This window comes from Gossypium arboreum, chromosome 11 (genome assembly GCF_025698485.1).
Source record: "Gossypium arboreum isolate Shixiya-1 chromosome 11, ASM2569848v2, whole genome shotgun sequence".
In the NCBI taxonomy this organism is placed as follows: Eukaryota; Viridiplantae; Streptophyta; class Magnoliopsida; order Malvales; family Malvaceae; genus Gossypium; species Gossypium arboreum.
In genome coordinates, this window is record NC_069080.1 from 23,104,859 (window position 1) to 23,121,995 (window position 17,137).

The 17,137-nt window shown below is 31.1% G+C and overlaps 1 long non-coding RNA gene across 1 annotated transcript; it reads right to left on the bottom strand.

Moving 5' to 3' along the window:
* Nucleotides 1–2,306: 2,306 nt before the first annotated feature.
* LOC128283688 (uncharacterized) lies at nucleotides 2,307–4,560 on the bottom strand. The gene is made up of 4 exons (XR_008274093.1): nucleotides 4,437–4,560; nucleotides 3,695–3,767; nucleotides 3,010–3,112; nucleotides 2,307–2,534 (listed from the first exon to the last, which is right to left on the bottom strand). It is a non-coding gene; the product is annotated as an uncharacterized LOC128283688 (long non-coding RNA).
* Nucleotides 4,561–17,137: the final 12,577 nt, after the last annotated feature.

The window sequence follows — 17,137 nt, forward strand, 5'->3', positions numbered from 1 at the left end:
AAACAATATATCAAAATCACATGCTTAAAAGTCAAATTCAAGCATACAAAATAAATATCATGAAATTTCTACATTGAAAAAAAAAAAGATGATGAAGAAATAAACCTGTAAGTGATTGTAGCTTGGTTTCCCAATAATTAGGTATCTATATGCCAAAATCCCTCCAAAAAAGGGAAATTCAAGGATATGTAAATGAAAATATATAATATTTTTAGCGAAGAGAAAAAAAGAATACACCTTGACATAGTACATTAATTGATAAAGATGTCATTTAATTGCAAAAAAAAAGTTATGTACTGAATTAGATTATTTCAACCATAAACAAAACAATTAATAGATGTGGAATGCCTCTGTTATAAAAGCTGAAAACTTTGGTTAGAAAGTTTGAGGATCAAACTGATAGAATTTCTAAATGTGAATGGTTAAATTTATTGAGTTATTTAGAATTAGGATCAAATTGATATAATATGTAAGTATCGAGGAATAAATGTGTTATTATACCAATTAGAATAAGGCTTTCTATTATCAATTTAACTGTGGGTGATCAAAATAAGAACAAATTTAAATGTTAATGTCTAAATTGAAATTTTTTAAAGTTGGGTGACCAAAACAAAAATATGGGCACTCGACCATTTGTATAGTTTACCCTATTATTTTTTATATGTTAATGGGAAATTTTTTAGTATATTTTTTCTTGAGTAGTAATTTGACACTCTACACTAATTAGTGTTATGCATGTTATGAGGCATTATTATGAAGTACATATAGAGTATCTTAACACATATGGGTGTCGAGTTAAGGGTTAAGAGGTTTGATCGGGATATTTATTTGGATGTTGACCTAATCAAACGAATTAAATACAGTGGAGGTTGACTCCTACAGTTGTCAATTTCCACCCTATAAAAACTCATACATTTTTCCTTTCTTAGCACCCAAAATCTTCCCAAAACTCTCTAAAACTCTCAAGCTCTTAAGCACTCCTACTCTTCAAAAAACTCTTGTTCTTTTTTACTTATTTTTCAAAGAAGGATGATGGAACACGTTGCCAAATACACCATCAATATGGTGAAATCTCTAACTCAATTCTTTCTAGTTTTTAATTTTTGAGAAAATATTATTATGATTTGTGAAATTTAATATTATTATTTTGTGATTTTTTAACAAGCGATTGATCGAGTTCTTTGGATCCAACACAATTTATTCATGAATCTCAATCGTCATATCAAAGAACACTTGAAGGATGTCAGTTTATGTGTGAAATATAAGATGACAAAGTTAAAAATCACTTCAAATTTTGTTGTCGCCTTGGTAAAAAGATAAAAGTTAGAAACATTTGCATTCCATTTTCCATGCAGGGAAATGACCATTGTGCTCAAATATGTTGCTTTAATAATCAACCTTCCAATCAATTAGAAGATAGTAATCATAATTAGTGGCATTAATCCAAAGTATGAGTGTGGTTGGTTGTTGGGTGTCATGCTGCTGAGAGAGAACCATATAAAGATTTTCATGGTTATCGGGTGAAGTGCTTATGGTTGGAAAATCTTGTTAACCTAGCCCTTCCACTACATGCAATTATAGAGGAGATTGATTGCTTAGCTGGAGCTTGGATGCTCTAGATGTTCAAAGGAATGTTGTTTCCAGACAAATCTGGCAACAAGGTCCATGTCATGTATCTTTCTCTATTCAAGGATTTTTGTCATGCTGGCTTATTGGTATAGGGAACTTTACAAAGCAGTCTGTGTGTAACACCCCAAACCCATATCTGTCACCGGAGTAGGGTTGTGGAGCATCACTTAGTAACCGTAATCTAAATCATTCATTTTCAAATATTTCAAAAATCTTAATGTAATTCATCATTAACATGCATAATGTCCCTCATTTAAGCCTTTGAGGTCTAAAAATCACTTTAAAAGTGTTTCAAGACTAAATCGGGAAGATTTGAAAATTTTAGAAAAAAATTAGAAAAATTTTAACTGCAAGGGTCACACGGCCGTGTGGCCAGGCTGTTTGACTGACATGGCCAAGTCACATGCCTGTATGTTTGTCCGTGTGGGCATTCGAAGTAGGGACACACAACCGTGTCCCAGCCCGTATCTGTGCCCATGTAACTCACTGACTTGGGTCACACGGCCAAGCCACACGCCCATGTGCCAGGCCGTGTACCCTTTGAAATGGTCTCACACACCTGTGTGCTAACCGTGTGTCTCACACAGCCAAGTCACAGGCCCGTGTGTCTGGCCATGTGGATCTAAAGTGTGCCAAAATCGCTCAATTTATCCTAACATAAAGCTACTTAAGACACCAAACTTTAAGTTTCATACACATGTTTAACCTTTGGTCAAAACGAATACTAGCATTTAGCTTCAAACGTAAACATATACTTATAACTCAATTTACATCACATTCACCAAAACAACTAACAACCAAAGACATCCTAGGTACATGCCATTACAAAATTAAACATCACCACACTTGAGATCGGGATTGTTGTTGTTGGATGCTGCGTCGGCAATCAAAATAGAGTACCTAACCTGCGCACGGAAAACAAAATCGCACGCTGAGTAAAACTCAGTGATATTTCTATAATCCAAACATTTTAAGACATGATATGATACATAAATGCTCAAATTGAATTATATCATCATACTACTATCTAAACATACAATTACAAGATATCACCATTTCAATTTCATGCCTTTCATCACTTTATTTCATACTATACTCAATTTTCACAAGTATTCACCTTTAGTTGGTTTGAACATACATCTCAATTCATGTCACTTGTTATATTAATAGCTTTGCATAGATCAATCAACAATTTACTTATATTATCGCACAAACCAATCCACATTAAGCAACTTCACTTATTTGAACACAAGTATATCTAAAGCATTTGAATTTATTTCACAACTTTAATAATCTAACTCAAGAACATATCATATCTTCAAATGAATAAATGTATATACATAAGTAAATATAAATATAATCATTTTTAGTAATACTTACAACCATCCTCCTTAGATCGTTCATAAAACCTTTTTGTATAGTCCAGTTGATACACGGCACCCGGTGCCTAGCAGATAATTCGCGAAAGAGTTTGCGCCCAGTGCTAGTCAGATAAACAGAAAAATGTGTGCCCAGCACTAGTCAGATAAACTGACAGAGTTTGCACCTAGCGCTAGTCGGATAAACTGACGAATAATTAGTGAGCCCAGCTCTAATTGGATAAACCAACAATATTTGCGCCCAGCGTTAGTCGGATAAACCGACGAATGTGTGCCCAGCACTAGTCAGATAAACTGACAAAAGTAGCGCCCAGCGCTAGTCAGATAAACTGGCGAATAATTTAGTGAGCCGTTGGATAAACCAACGATATTTGCGTCCAGCGTTAGTCAAACGAATCGACGATGTCAATTATTCATTTGCAAGTCCTTAATTTTTACTTTTCCAACTCAATATCAAATTTCATAATTTAATAACACTTCCGCTCCAATTATCTACTAATCCTACATTAATTTATTCCATAATGTCACATTCCATAAACCTCCATTCAATTGAATTAATTATACCTCCATAAACTTCCATTAAATTTAATTAACAATTACATTAGGGATATATATTAAGGCATCAAGTAGTAACTAGATTAATTAAAACAATTTATAAAGTTCGAGCTTGGGGACTATGAACTTACCAAAATACGACAGATGTCTACTCAGTGATCTTTTCCTTCCCACGGTTGATACTCGATCTATTCTTCACTTGATCTATTTTTAACAATTTAGCTCAATTAATACTATTCTTATTTCTACTAAAATTAATCAAATCTTATATCTTAGTGCGTACTTTCATTTAACAACATTTAGTCAACTCAACTATTAACAATCAAAATTTAATTGATCATATTTCCTTCTTATTTCAATAATTCACTAAATATACATTTAATTTATTAACAATCCCCAATAATCTTAAATTTAATAAAGTCATACTTTGCTAAATTTATTTAAGCATTTAACTCATTGCTAGTTAATGCTAACCAATTTCATATCACAAAATACTCTATAAACTTAATGGACTTAGTAAATAAATCCCAAATTTTCTAGCATAAGAACAGTCCACTAAAACAGTCCCTATATTTCACAAAATTAATAATTTAAACTATGTTATTTTGAATTTACAACATTTTAGTCCCTAGAAACTATTGTCAATAAAACCACCACACAATATGACCAATTTAGTCTACAAAATTTATACTAATCATCATCTCAAAAGATATTTAGTATTCAACAAAATAACCCTAAACCTTTGAATTTCTCATCCATGGTATCTTTCATAATTTCCATTCACTCTCAAAATTTCAATATAGGTAAACTAACTCATAATATTATATCATCAAAAATATAAATTTCATGCAAAAATAATCAAATCTAACTTACAAATTTACACATGCATTAAACCCCCATAGCCGAACAGCCCCTTCCCCTTCTTCTTTTAGCCCCCCTTCTTTTAGTTTTCGGCAGCAAAGAAAATAAACAAAAGAATTTCACCCCTTATCTTCTTTTCACCTACCATATCTTTTATCTCTTATTATTATTATTATAATTTTTAACTTTATTTCTTTTCTAATATATTATATTTATATAATACTAATAAAATAGATTAAAATCATCTACTATCCATAACTCATCAAATCAATGGACTAATTTTAAATAGTCCCTTATCCTAATCTCACTTTGAATTTTAATACTAATCATTAATTCATCACCCATTTAAGTTAATCATTGTACTTAATTAAACCCTAACAATTAAAATTATCAAATTATCCTTCTACTGCGTTTCTAAAATGACTCTGTAAATATTAATCTCAATTTCATATACCATTCAATTCAATACGTTTAACTACTTATTTAAACTTTTACACATTTGCCCCAAAACATTTACATCCTATACAATTTAATCCATCATCTCAACCAAGTTAATTCCACAATTAACACATAACTCACTATTGTCGAATACTTAACCCTCAATATACATCCTATATATATATATATATATATATATATATCTTTAATTTATAATTTACTCAATTAAATCCCTAGTTTTTAAGTAGTAAAATTTTACTCTATAAAATAACACAAATTCAACATCAAGCATCCAAACTAAACTCTTTCATATAAAAGACTTCAAAATATCTCAATGACATTTTTTTTATACATTGATAATTTCACATAAATAAACAATTTAATCAGCCCATATTTTTAAAATTTTCCATAATTTAGTCATTTTCCATTTCTAACTTAAAATCTATTTATTTAATCTCTAATATTTAAACTATTCAATAATATCAACATCTAAAATCTTGAACGATGCTAAAAATTATAATATGAGTCGAGTAATTCTAAATATCGAGATTCTAGAAATATAAAAATTACAAACATAGACACTAAGTTGCAGTATCCAATTTGGATTTGAACTTCCAAACGCCTGGCCGTGCGACTTCTTCACTCTTTTTCTTTCTTTTTTTTTTTTTTGTTTGCGTGTAACTGAGAATGAATCATTCTCTTTCTTTTGTCTTTCTTATTAATACTATTTTTATATCTTATTATATAGTACACATACATTTTATACGATTTACTAATTAACATAATATAATATATATACATGTCATAAATGTCCATTACAACCGTCCACTTAAAATGAACCAAGGGCATAATTGCTTCTTTAGTCCTTTTAATATAGGTTCACCTTATAATTTAGTATTAATTCTTACTTTTATCACTTATTTGATTTAGTCCCTTTATTTTAATTGAACACTCTTTCTTCAAAATTGTATAACCAAAAATTTAATTCACTTCTAATATAACTATGAAAATATTTAATAAAATATTTACGAGTCCGGTTTAGAGAAACGAGATCCCGGTACCTCAATTTTCAAAACCATCGGCTTTAAAACCCATACACTTATACCTTGTCTAACTTTTTAATAAAATAAAATAAAAATTATTAGATCAACCTCAATATAATAATATAATATCTTCGTAACTATAAATAAACAATATTCACTAATTCTATCTTTAGGTCCATAAAATAATAAAACCCCAAATAAAAAAAAGGGTCCAATGTCCATTTACATAATAATCCCAGGCCTAAAACTACCTGAGCCCAAATTTTAAAACCCTAATAGCCCATTTGCTTAAAAGATTTCAACAGCAAACCCTAGCTCCCACCTTGCGCCGCACGCCCCTCTGCCTTTAGCTACCACGCCCCACTTTCCTCTGACACTAGCACCATCCCTGGTCACCCTCATACCGTCTGCCACCGCATGCTTCTCCTCCACTTCCCTGGCACCTCCATACCCTGCAAAGACAGAAGCATACCAAACGGGTTTTTTACTAAAAAAATATACAAAAAATAAAAAAAATCGAAAATAATACAGAAAAAAAGTAAATATGAAAATGGTATAGTCAGGGTGGTCACGCCACTCTGACAGGCAGCACCACCCTGACAAACAGTACCAAAACAGTAAAAAAAAACTCTGAAAAAAAGCTAAAAAACGAAAAATAAAATAAAATATTGGACATGTGGGTGCCAGAGGCGGCACCAGTGTTGCCTCTGGCAGAGGCGGCACCAGTTGTGTGGGTCCCACAGGCGGCACCTAAGCACTATAAAACCAAGCAGAACCAGCAACCCCGGGAGCAAGATTCAGCAGCAAGGAGAAGAAAATAAAAGGAAAGAAAGGAGAAGAGAAGGAAGAAAAGAAGGAGAAGAAAAAAGAAGGTATAATTTTTTTTAAATAATGAATTTTATATTGTTAATGTGCTTTTTCATTATTATTATTGTTGATTTTATTATTTTTGTTGTCGATTATGAATATTGTTATTATTGTTAGTAAAAACCATAATTATTGTTAGTTATTATTATTGTTAAAAAACCTAAAAAGCCTATTTATGTAATGTAAAGAATATATTATTTTCTTATATGTGTTTTAGGTAGATTTTTACCCATATTATATAAAAATAAAAAATAGCAAAATAAGTTGTTTGAAAGATTAAGTACCATTTTTGGCACTTTTGGCACTTAATCTTTCAAACAACCTATTTTAGTATTTTATTTTATTTTTTATATTATTAGGGTAAAAAACTCGTTTTAGGTTGATTTTAAATGATTAAATGTAAAGATAAATGTTATTTATGTATAAAATGAGAACTGAAAAACTATGAGCTTATGAATGACAAAAATTGCATATTGAGTAATTAAATTTTTTATTTAAGTAGTTTATTTGGTGTTCGAAATTATTTTGAGAAAGTTTATTTATTTTTTAACAGATTGAGCATTGAAGATGGATAATCAGTTTTTCGTATGCGTTTATTTCGATGGAATTATCTTGACAACAACCGTTGGATGTATATTTGAATGTCGGCAACAAATAGCAATGAGATTTAATAGAAATGTCTCGTTGGATGATATGAAAGGAAGAATTAATGTAAAAATTGTCAGACGTTGTGGGAGAAGGATCTCGAAACTTTTCTACAAGTTTCCAGTTTCGACAGATCCAATCAAATTCACTGAAATGGAACTTGTAGACGACGAAGACGTGGAGACAATGATCGCTCTTTACTGTGGGAATGGGAGTGACAAAAATGCACCGATTCACTTATTTGCTGAGTTAGCCGGTATGGAGGAAAATGAAAATCTCACTGCATATGGTGAAGAACATAGAGCTTAAGAACCATGCATGGTGGCTCCAATATCGTACGTTGATAGTGAATCGACTATAGGTGGGATCGATATCGATCTTAATGTTACACCCGATATGGATGTGGTTGGTGATGATGGTTACGATAGTAGTGATCCTTGTTATCAAGAAGTCGATAGTGATAGTGATCCCGATGTGGACGATGTCCCCGATGATATTGATGATAAAGACGTGAATGACGATAGAAACATTAACGCGTTTTCGGTCGGGAACCAGATGCGACGTGTTGTGATTCACAATAATCCTGGGCCACACATGTCGCTCATAGACCCGATCGCGGTGCATGTAGCCGAGTTTCAGAGTACCACGAAATACTTCCGCTCACCGACCGTAGTAAATTCGATCCCGAGGAGTTATTCGTCGCCGAGATTCGAAAGTAAAGAAGAGTGCGATTTGCTATTAAGCGGTATAGCATGAATATATCGATGAGATTATAAAGTTGCGTGTCGAAACCGACATTATATATTGGGGAGTGTTGGAAGTCGGGGGAAGGCTGCAATTGGCGGGTCGAGTGCATTTATTCAAAATTCGCAGATGTGGGAGATACGCAAATTTGTTGGGCCTCACATGCACATCAACACGTATGATGAAGATCATCGAAAACTTGATTCTAAAACTATCTCATGACGTGTATCATGCCAATGGTGAAGGACATGCCGACCATTAAAGTTTCGGTACTGATTGTCGAAATACAAGCACGATTTCAATATCGAGTGTCATATCGAAAGGCATGGATAGCAAAACAGATGGCAATGGAGCAATTGTATGGGGATTTCGATGCGTTGTATAACGAGCTACAGTGATGGATAGCCGCTATGCGGGAGTACGTACCAGGGACCGTTATTGAGTTACAGACACGACCTTATTACGGCCCGGATGACCAACTACAGTTGGGAAAACAAATTTTCCATCGGATGTTTTGGACGTTTGATCCATGTGCGCGCATTTCCCAACGCAAGCCATTTGTGCAAGTGGATGGGACCTGGCTATATGGAAAATATACACAAATCTTACTTATTGTGGTTGCTCAAGACGGCAATAGGAACGTGCTCCCGATAGCATTTGCCATTGTAGATAAGGAGAACATGGAATCGTGGGAATTCTTCCTTACCAACCTGCGGAGGTATGTTATTAGCAACGATAATATTTGTATTATCTCTAATAGAGGAAAGGATTAATTGTCGCCATTAGGCGTTCGGTGTACCATGGAGATCCGTTATCGCATCCGTCACATCATGACTAACTTAATTAGAGATTATAAAAATGCAGACTGGAAAAGACGATTTGTGAAAATAGGTAAACGATTGCCTTATCCTTTCAATATAAGTTTTTAGGGCAATACTGTAACTTATCTATTCTTAATACATATATAGCGTACGAGCTAGAGCCACACATTTTTCGCCAAATGATGACTCGACTTGAGAGTGACATGGAGGGTCAAACAAATACATCTTTTCGACAGTGGTTGGGTACTATGGAGCCGTGGCAATGGGCTCAAAGTTTTGACGAGGGCTTTCGTTATGGTCAAATGACCACAAACTTAGTTGAGGGGGTCAACGCTGTATTGTTGAAAACACGACACCTTCCGATTTCAACAGTCTTCTCGGCTACATTCTGAGTTGGCTACCTTGATGCCAAGAATGGGTCAGCAACAAGTTAACCAGATTGAGGCGGGACACATATTTGTCGAAGATATTAGGGATGCAATGGTTGCAAACCGTCGGATGGCGAGGTCGATGAATGTAGAAATATATTCACGACGCCTTGAAACGTTTTGAGTTACGGAGACCATTGGTCGTCGACCCGGTCTACCACCTAGGTCCTACAGAGTTGATCTCCGGGATAGACAATGCGATTGTAGGAGATTCCAAACACTTCATTACCCGTGTGCGCATGTCGTTGCAGCGTGTGCTAAAGTGAACCTTAATGTTGAACAATTTGTCGAAGATGTGTACACACTCAATCGCATGCGTTACGTGTATGGGAAAACGAATTCTGTCACCGCCCAACCTGTCTACATGAGAAGTGCCTCCGATAACTTTCGAACTTGTCCAGACGGAGGGCTACGCAGAATCAAGAGGTCGTCCGCAATCAACTAGAATCCGTAATGAAATGGACATTAGGGAGAAATCCGATGATGCAGCGTTGTGGATTATGCAGAGTTAGCTGGTCATAATCGGAGTAAATGCCCGCAATGAAACTATCATGTCGGACAATCGTCACGATCAGGTAGGAATTGAACTTATGTTGTAATGTATTTATTTTATATGAAAAAGATTATATTGCAAATATTCCTCTATTTGTTAAAAATCTATCAAGCTATTTTTTGGAGTTGCAGTTATGAATTTATTTATATCTCGAGCTACAGAACTCCAAATTAAGATCCGTTAATATTTCTAGAAACTAAGCTAACATATCTTTTTACCATAAAATTTTAGAATTTTTATTTAGCCAATTAGTACAATTTATTCTTTAAAGTTACCCTTGCTTTCTTTGTTCCACACTCAGGCCATATTAACTAAAACAAATTATATTATAGTATGGGATTTGGATAATGATATTTATCATAATATCATTTACAACTAATCATGAACTCACCATTTCATGTATCCCATGGTCAATTACACAATAAAACTTAATATAATCATCATTTAATTCTCATGAAGCACACATAACCAAACATTTTACCAATTACCTACACTCAATCAACAAATTGACATATACAAACAAGGTCTTGGTTGAGTTTACATTTACTCAACTTGCATATATAACCAAACCGAAGAAACCCCTAAAATTGATGGTTCGATGGTGTGGTCCTAGGGTATATTTGCGGAGGTCGGCGTTCACGTTGTGGGTGATCGCGACGACCAACATCCTCTTCAATCGCAGGTGAGGGTGTCTGATACATAGAAGAAAAATCATATGGCTCGAATGGCATCGATGAACTTGAGCCGGGCGAGGCTCCTAGTAGGCTGTAACAAAGTGCGGTGGCTCAATATCGTACTTACGCCGTGGACGGCATCCCGTCGATTGGGAGCCCAAGCGCAATGCAACATCCTCCGAGTAATCATGCACTCCCACACGGTAAATGAAAAGTGTGGGTCTCCGGTCGCCAATGCTCGACCAATGCGGATATTAAATCGTACTGCAAATCGAACGTCCGGGTCAATGCTGCTGATCCGAATCCAGCTAGCTCTAAGTACGGCATCAGTCGTGCATCCGGGGAATATCCTACACCATTCACCTTGCCCCTTAATATGCGGTACGAGTCCTGACAGTGTTAAATTACAAAAAATAGTTATAATAACATAATTTATTTTCTTAAATTACGTAAATTTTTTTTAATGAAACCCTTGCGTAACAAATAACAATATATTACCGTATTATTAACTGTGTCACATATGTGAGAAAGTTTCTTATTGATCAATGAAGCCATTGCGATGCCTGCAATTTCAAAATAAATTTTGGTTATTAATTTTATTGTTTGATAGATTTTAAATATTTATTAGAATAACTTAATAAAAAATAGCAAACAATTTTTCTACAACATTTTCTTTTGCTATACTACATTAAAAATTAAATATATCCAATTTAAATACAAATATTATTATTATTTTAAAATGATAATAAGTAAAATATTTTCAGTATATTATTTTTTATATTATTTTAGCAAAAATGTTTTAAATGTATTATGTAAGTATTTTTATATTAATTTAATAAATAACACTGATTTTGACACTTTTTCGTATTTTTTCAGTATCTTTTTTAAATATATTAATTTCAGATTATTTAATTTTAAAACCCTTATTTTAGTACATAATATTTTAAATATATTATTTAAGTGTTTTAAATATTTTTTAATAAATAACCCTGATTTTAGCACTTTATTCATATTTTTTAGTATATTATTTTTAAAATATATTATTTTCCTATTTTATTTTTTATATTATTTTAGCAAAAATGTTTCAAATGTATTATGTATATTATGTAAGTGTTTTTATACTAATTTAATAAATAACCCTGATTTTGACACTTTTTTCGTATTTTTTGTATCTTATTTTTAAAATATATTATTTTTGTATTTTATTTCTTCATATTATTTTAGTACATAATGTTTCAAATGTATTATTTCAATATTTTTATATTTTTCAATAAATATCCCTGATTTTAGCACTTTATTCGTATTTTTTCAGTATATTATTTTTAAAATATATTATTTTTATTTTATTTTTATATTATTTTAGCAAAAAAATTCAAATGTATTAATTAACTGTTTCTTTATATTAAGGGTTTTTACTAAATAACCCGATTTTGATACTCTCTTCGTAATTTTTTATTTTCGTATATTATTTTTTAATATATATTATTTTCGTATTTTATTTCTTTATATTATTTTAGTACATAATGCTTCAAATGTATTATTTAAGTATTATTTATATTTTTTAATAAATAACCTGATTTTAGCACTTTATTCGTATTTTTTAGTATATTATTTTTTAAAATATATTATTTTGGTATTTTATTTTAGCATAAAATCATTCAAATGTATTATTTAAGTTTTTTATATTAATTTAATAAGTAACCTGACTTTGGCACCTTGTTCATATTTTTTATTTTCAGATTTTATTTTTTAATTATACTATTTTTATATTTTATTTTTTATATTATTTTAACAAAAACTCGTCACCACCACTTTCCCCAATAAAGTTTTTTTCAGTATTTTATTTCTTCTCGTATTTTTTTTCATTAATATATTTTTAATTTTTAAATTTTTACTATTTTTGTAAAAAGTTTAAAAGCCCGATCACATAAAAATAAAAAATAAAAAAATTCTATAATAAATCAAATAAATTAAAAAATCTTTTAAACAACCTAAAACACACACTTAACAAATAAATTACATAAAATAATAACAAAAATATTCTTTACACATAAATGCTTAATACTTCAATGAAAATATAAAATAAATACGAATATACCTTAATATCTCTTCTTAACCAAATAACACCTTAGAAAAAATAAAAATAAAAATTATATCGATTTAAATCTAAAACGTTATTAAACTAACATTAATTACTCAAATTTATAAAAAATTACCTTTTCTTTCCTTCTTTTCCTCCCTCTTCTTCTTCTCCTTCTCTTTTCTTTTCTTTTTTCTTCTCTCACCGCAGGCCTCCTTCTCCTCCTCTCCTTCTTTTCTTTCTTCTTCTTCTCTTCTTCCCTTCTTCCCTTCTTCCCTTCTTCTCTCTTTTTCTTCTTCTTTTTGCGAAAATGAAGCTTGGGGACCATATATTATGGTCCCCCAAACAAAATAACAAAACCCCTCTACATGAGGGTCAAATCGGCACTAAAAGCAGACACCGGTGCCGCCTCTGCCAGAGGCAACACTGGTGTCGCCTCTGGCACCAACATGTCCCCTTTTTTTTTTTCATTTTTTTACTGTTTGGTACTGTTTGTCAGGGTGGTGCCGCCTGTCAGATTGGCGTGACTACCCTGATATACCATTTTCGTAATTACATTTTTTTATGTATTATTTTCGATTTTTTTAATTTTTTATATTTTTTTAGTAAAAAACCCATACCAAACAGAATAGGACAAAAAATAAATAATAGTTTCCTAGTTTTGTAATCGGCTATAAAGCCGAGAAATAAACATTTGTAAAGGATGATGGTGGTAATACAGATATTGGAGATCAAAACAAGTAAAAACAACAAAAAGGAACAAGGAACGAAAACATAAATCGGAAGGTGATTTTATTTTTTTAAATCCGTTTTTTTCTTTTTCTCTTTTCTTCCTCATTTCTAACATACATACACATATATTCGAAAAATAAAAAAAAAACAAAAAAAGAGAGTAAATTTTACCACGCGGTGGCCGGCACCGGCGCCGGCGACGGTCCGGCGATCGGACCGACACCCTCCCCTATGGCCAGAAATCGCTCCGGGCCCTCCCTCTCCCTCTTTTCTCTCTTTTTTTTTCTTCCCCTGGTCTCAAATAAATTTTTTTTAAAAATTTTTAACTTTTATAGGGGACCAAAACAGTGCGTTTTGGTCCCCCCTATTTAATAATAAAACGACGTCGTTTTGGACACGGGTCGACAGGATCTGCGTGTTTTTTAGAGAGGGGTTATTTGCGCGTTTAACCCCTCCGCTTTTTAAACATCTCGCAATTAAGTTTTTTATTTTATTTTAATTCGGCCCTGGAATCTTACCCGTTTTTTCAATTTAGTCCTTATTGCCACGCTGTGTTTTGAGGATCAGGTAATATTTCTGTTTTGGTCCTTTCACGTTCCTCGCGTGTTCTAATAAGTCCTTCCCTGTCTACTTATTTTAAATTTTGCCCCAAAATGGCGTCTTATGTTCAATTTAGTCCTCTTTGTCGATTTATTGTTTTATTTTCAATTTACCCGCTTTCATTTTCTGTTATTCATTGATTTTAATATTTATATTTATTATATTAAATGTATTTATTGCATGTCTTAATATATAATTATTTATATATGCATGTGTATGTATGTATCTGTATTTAGTCTTTTAAGTGTTTTATTTTAATGTTTTAATGCTATATTTGTCTTTATATATCAATATTATTATTATCCTTATTATTATTATTATTATTATTATTGTTATCATCGTAGTACATGTTTTGTTATATATGTAATTTATATATTATGCATATTATCATTTGTTTATATATTATGTATATGTTGAATGTTGTACTGTCCATGCATTTTATTATATATGTACATAGCTTTAATATATGTATAAGTATATCTTTACGTAATATTATTATTTTTTAAAATATGTATTTAACCTTGAAATCATATGTGTATATTATGTAAGCGTTTTAATATTATGTTACATATGTTTTTCATATATGTTATGTAAATAAATTTTAATATTCTATTTTATATATATTATTATATATTATTAGTTATATATTTCTTATACTATTATATGTATATTTCTAATATAATATTGTATATTGATAATACTATTATTTATATATATATATATATATATATATGTATAAGTATGTGTATAGTGTACAAAATAGTTTTCTTATTATTATTATCATTTCTAAGGTATGTATGTATTGCATATGTTCTATATATATATTTTTTAATATTACTAGTTAGCTATATTTCTTATACATTTCCATGTACATATTTTTATACCATCTTATGTATATATATATTTTTTTAAAATACTATATTGTATATATATATATATTCTCAATACCATATTGTGTATATATCATTATTACATTTATTTTATTCCTACTATGTTTGTTATTAACATCAAGATATATATTTTATTATACTTGTATACATATTTTATATATAGTATTATTTTCAGTATATCATTATAATTATTATACCCATTATTTTCTATATTATCACTTATTATTTTATATTATTATGTATATATTTTTTCATATACGTCATGTGTACACATTTTTCATATGTATATAGGTATATATTATGTATATATTTTAACATTATTAGTTATATTTTTACTATCAAACATTATGTATAGTTTACATACATACTCTTAATATCATGTATCTACATCCATTAGTTCCATTTCATATTTAATTCTAGTATCATATATGTCTTTATTGTTTAGAATATTATTGTCACATTTATATTCGCTTGATACCTCTAGATTTGTCTTTTATTTATTTTTATTTATTAATTTGCTTTACATTGTTTCGAACATACTTATTCGTGTTTTTATTTCAATAAGCAAGGCAACGTACCGATTTAAACACTATATCATCGATTTCATCGATTTCATCGCTATGTTGGGTGAATATCAATCGACTCGTGTTAAAACGGTATATCCTTCTCAAAAGAAAACGAAGCTTGAAATTTCTCGTGTTTTACTCGGTCACGATTCAATGTTACTTCGAACTCGCAATTTTGAAAATTAAGACAACACTTGTTTATAAGATACCAATTTTGGGCATCGCGAGGGTGTTAATACCTTCCTCGCGAGTAACCGACTCCCGAACCCTAAATTTTCTCTGGATTTTAACGTAGACCTAAACTCAGCCTTTTATTTGTTTTAATAAGAGATCTAGTAGGTGTCCGATCACACCTAAGAAAAAAGATCGGTGGTGACTCCCTGTTTATTTCAAAAATCAAACGTCAAATTTCAAACTTTTTTAATAAATCGCCACAATTAGCGACTAAGCTAAGCAAAATTTTTACGTCGCTACAACCACTATTTTTGACTCTATTGACTTGTGGATCATTACACCGTGAACTAACTGATGAAGTGAATAGTTGTTGCTTACTCCTACAAGTATAGGCATGGATACACTTCTAGTGGTTAGCACTCATCCCTTCTAGTCGTGGGAGTTCTCTCTTATTAGAAGGTAAAATATCACTTTATTATCTTAAAATGTGTTTTAGTATCAGTACTTAATATTGCCTATTGCATTGGTTAATGAAACATATTTAAGGGATGTTTGGACCATACGTGTTTTATGAGGAACTTCAAATTGATACATCAAGAAATCAATTGACAAGTTAGTGAAGAGGTATGTTGGTGTTGTATCTGTATTCAATAAAGTTCAATGTTTCTATTAATGAATATAATTGTATTTGGATATTTCTACAGTTCCGGTGGATATCATACCTGGACAACTTGGTGTTTGTCACAATACTGGAGATTGTTTACAAGTAGTATGTGTTATTCAGGTCATGATCATCTATTTTTACAAAATTAAATTGAGGAGTGGTAGCACCCTAATTGGGTGAATCACCAGTTCAATTTTGTCCAAGAAATTTCAGTGGATTTGTAGAACATCGAGCGGTTTTGGATGATAAAATTTGAGGGGATAGGATCGATATTGGCTCTCGTCCTAAAAAGAGGTTCTGCTATACGCCTAGGGAAAAAAAGGCATAGCAAAATTTTTAACGTTGACTAAAATTTCCAACACTTCAATTAGAAATTTTGATAAACATTTTTTTTAACGCAAGATAGAATTTTCCACCCCCCAAGGGCGACATTGTTAATGAGTTCCATACTTCCTCATCCATTTACTAAGATATAAAATATGAAAATTTTATATAATATATATATCCATACTATATATTAACATTTTAACAAAGTTAGTGTCATGAGTCAATTAGATACCGATTTAATTTAGAAATGATAAATGGTCTGTTTGGATAGCACAAAATAATTGAATAGAAGTGTAATTACTAAGGTAGTAATTATACTCTCTTGTAGTTATAAAGAATTGTAATTCCCTAGATGTGTTTAGTTAACAAATTGTAATTACATCGTAATTCTTTATGTAATGTTTGATAGTACAAACTGTAATCACACAATTACATATTTATATTTTAAAAATATTAATTAATATAAA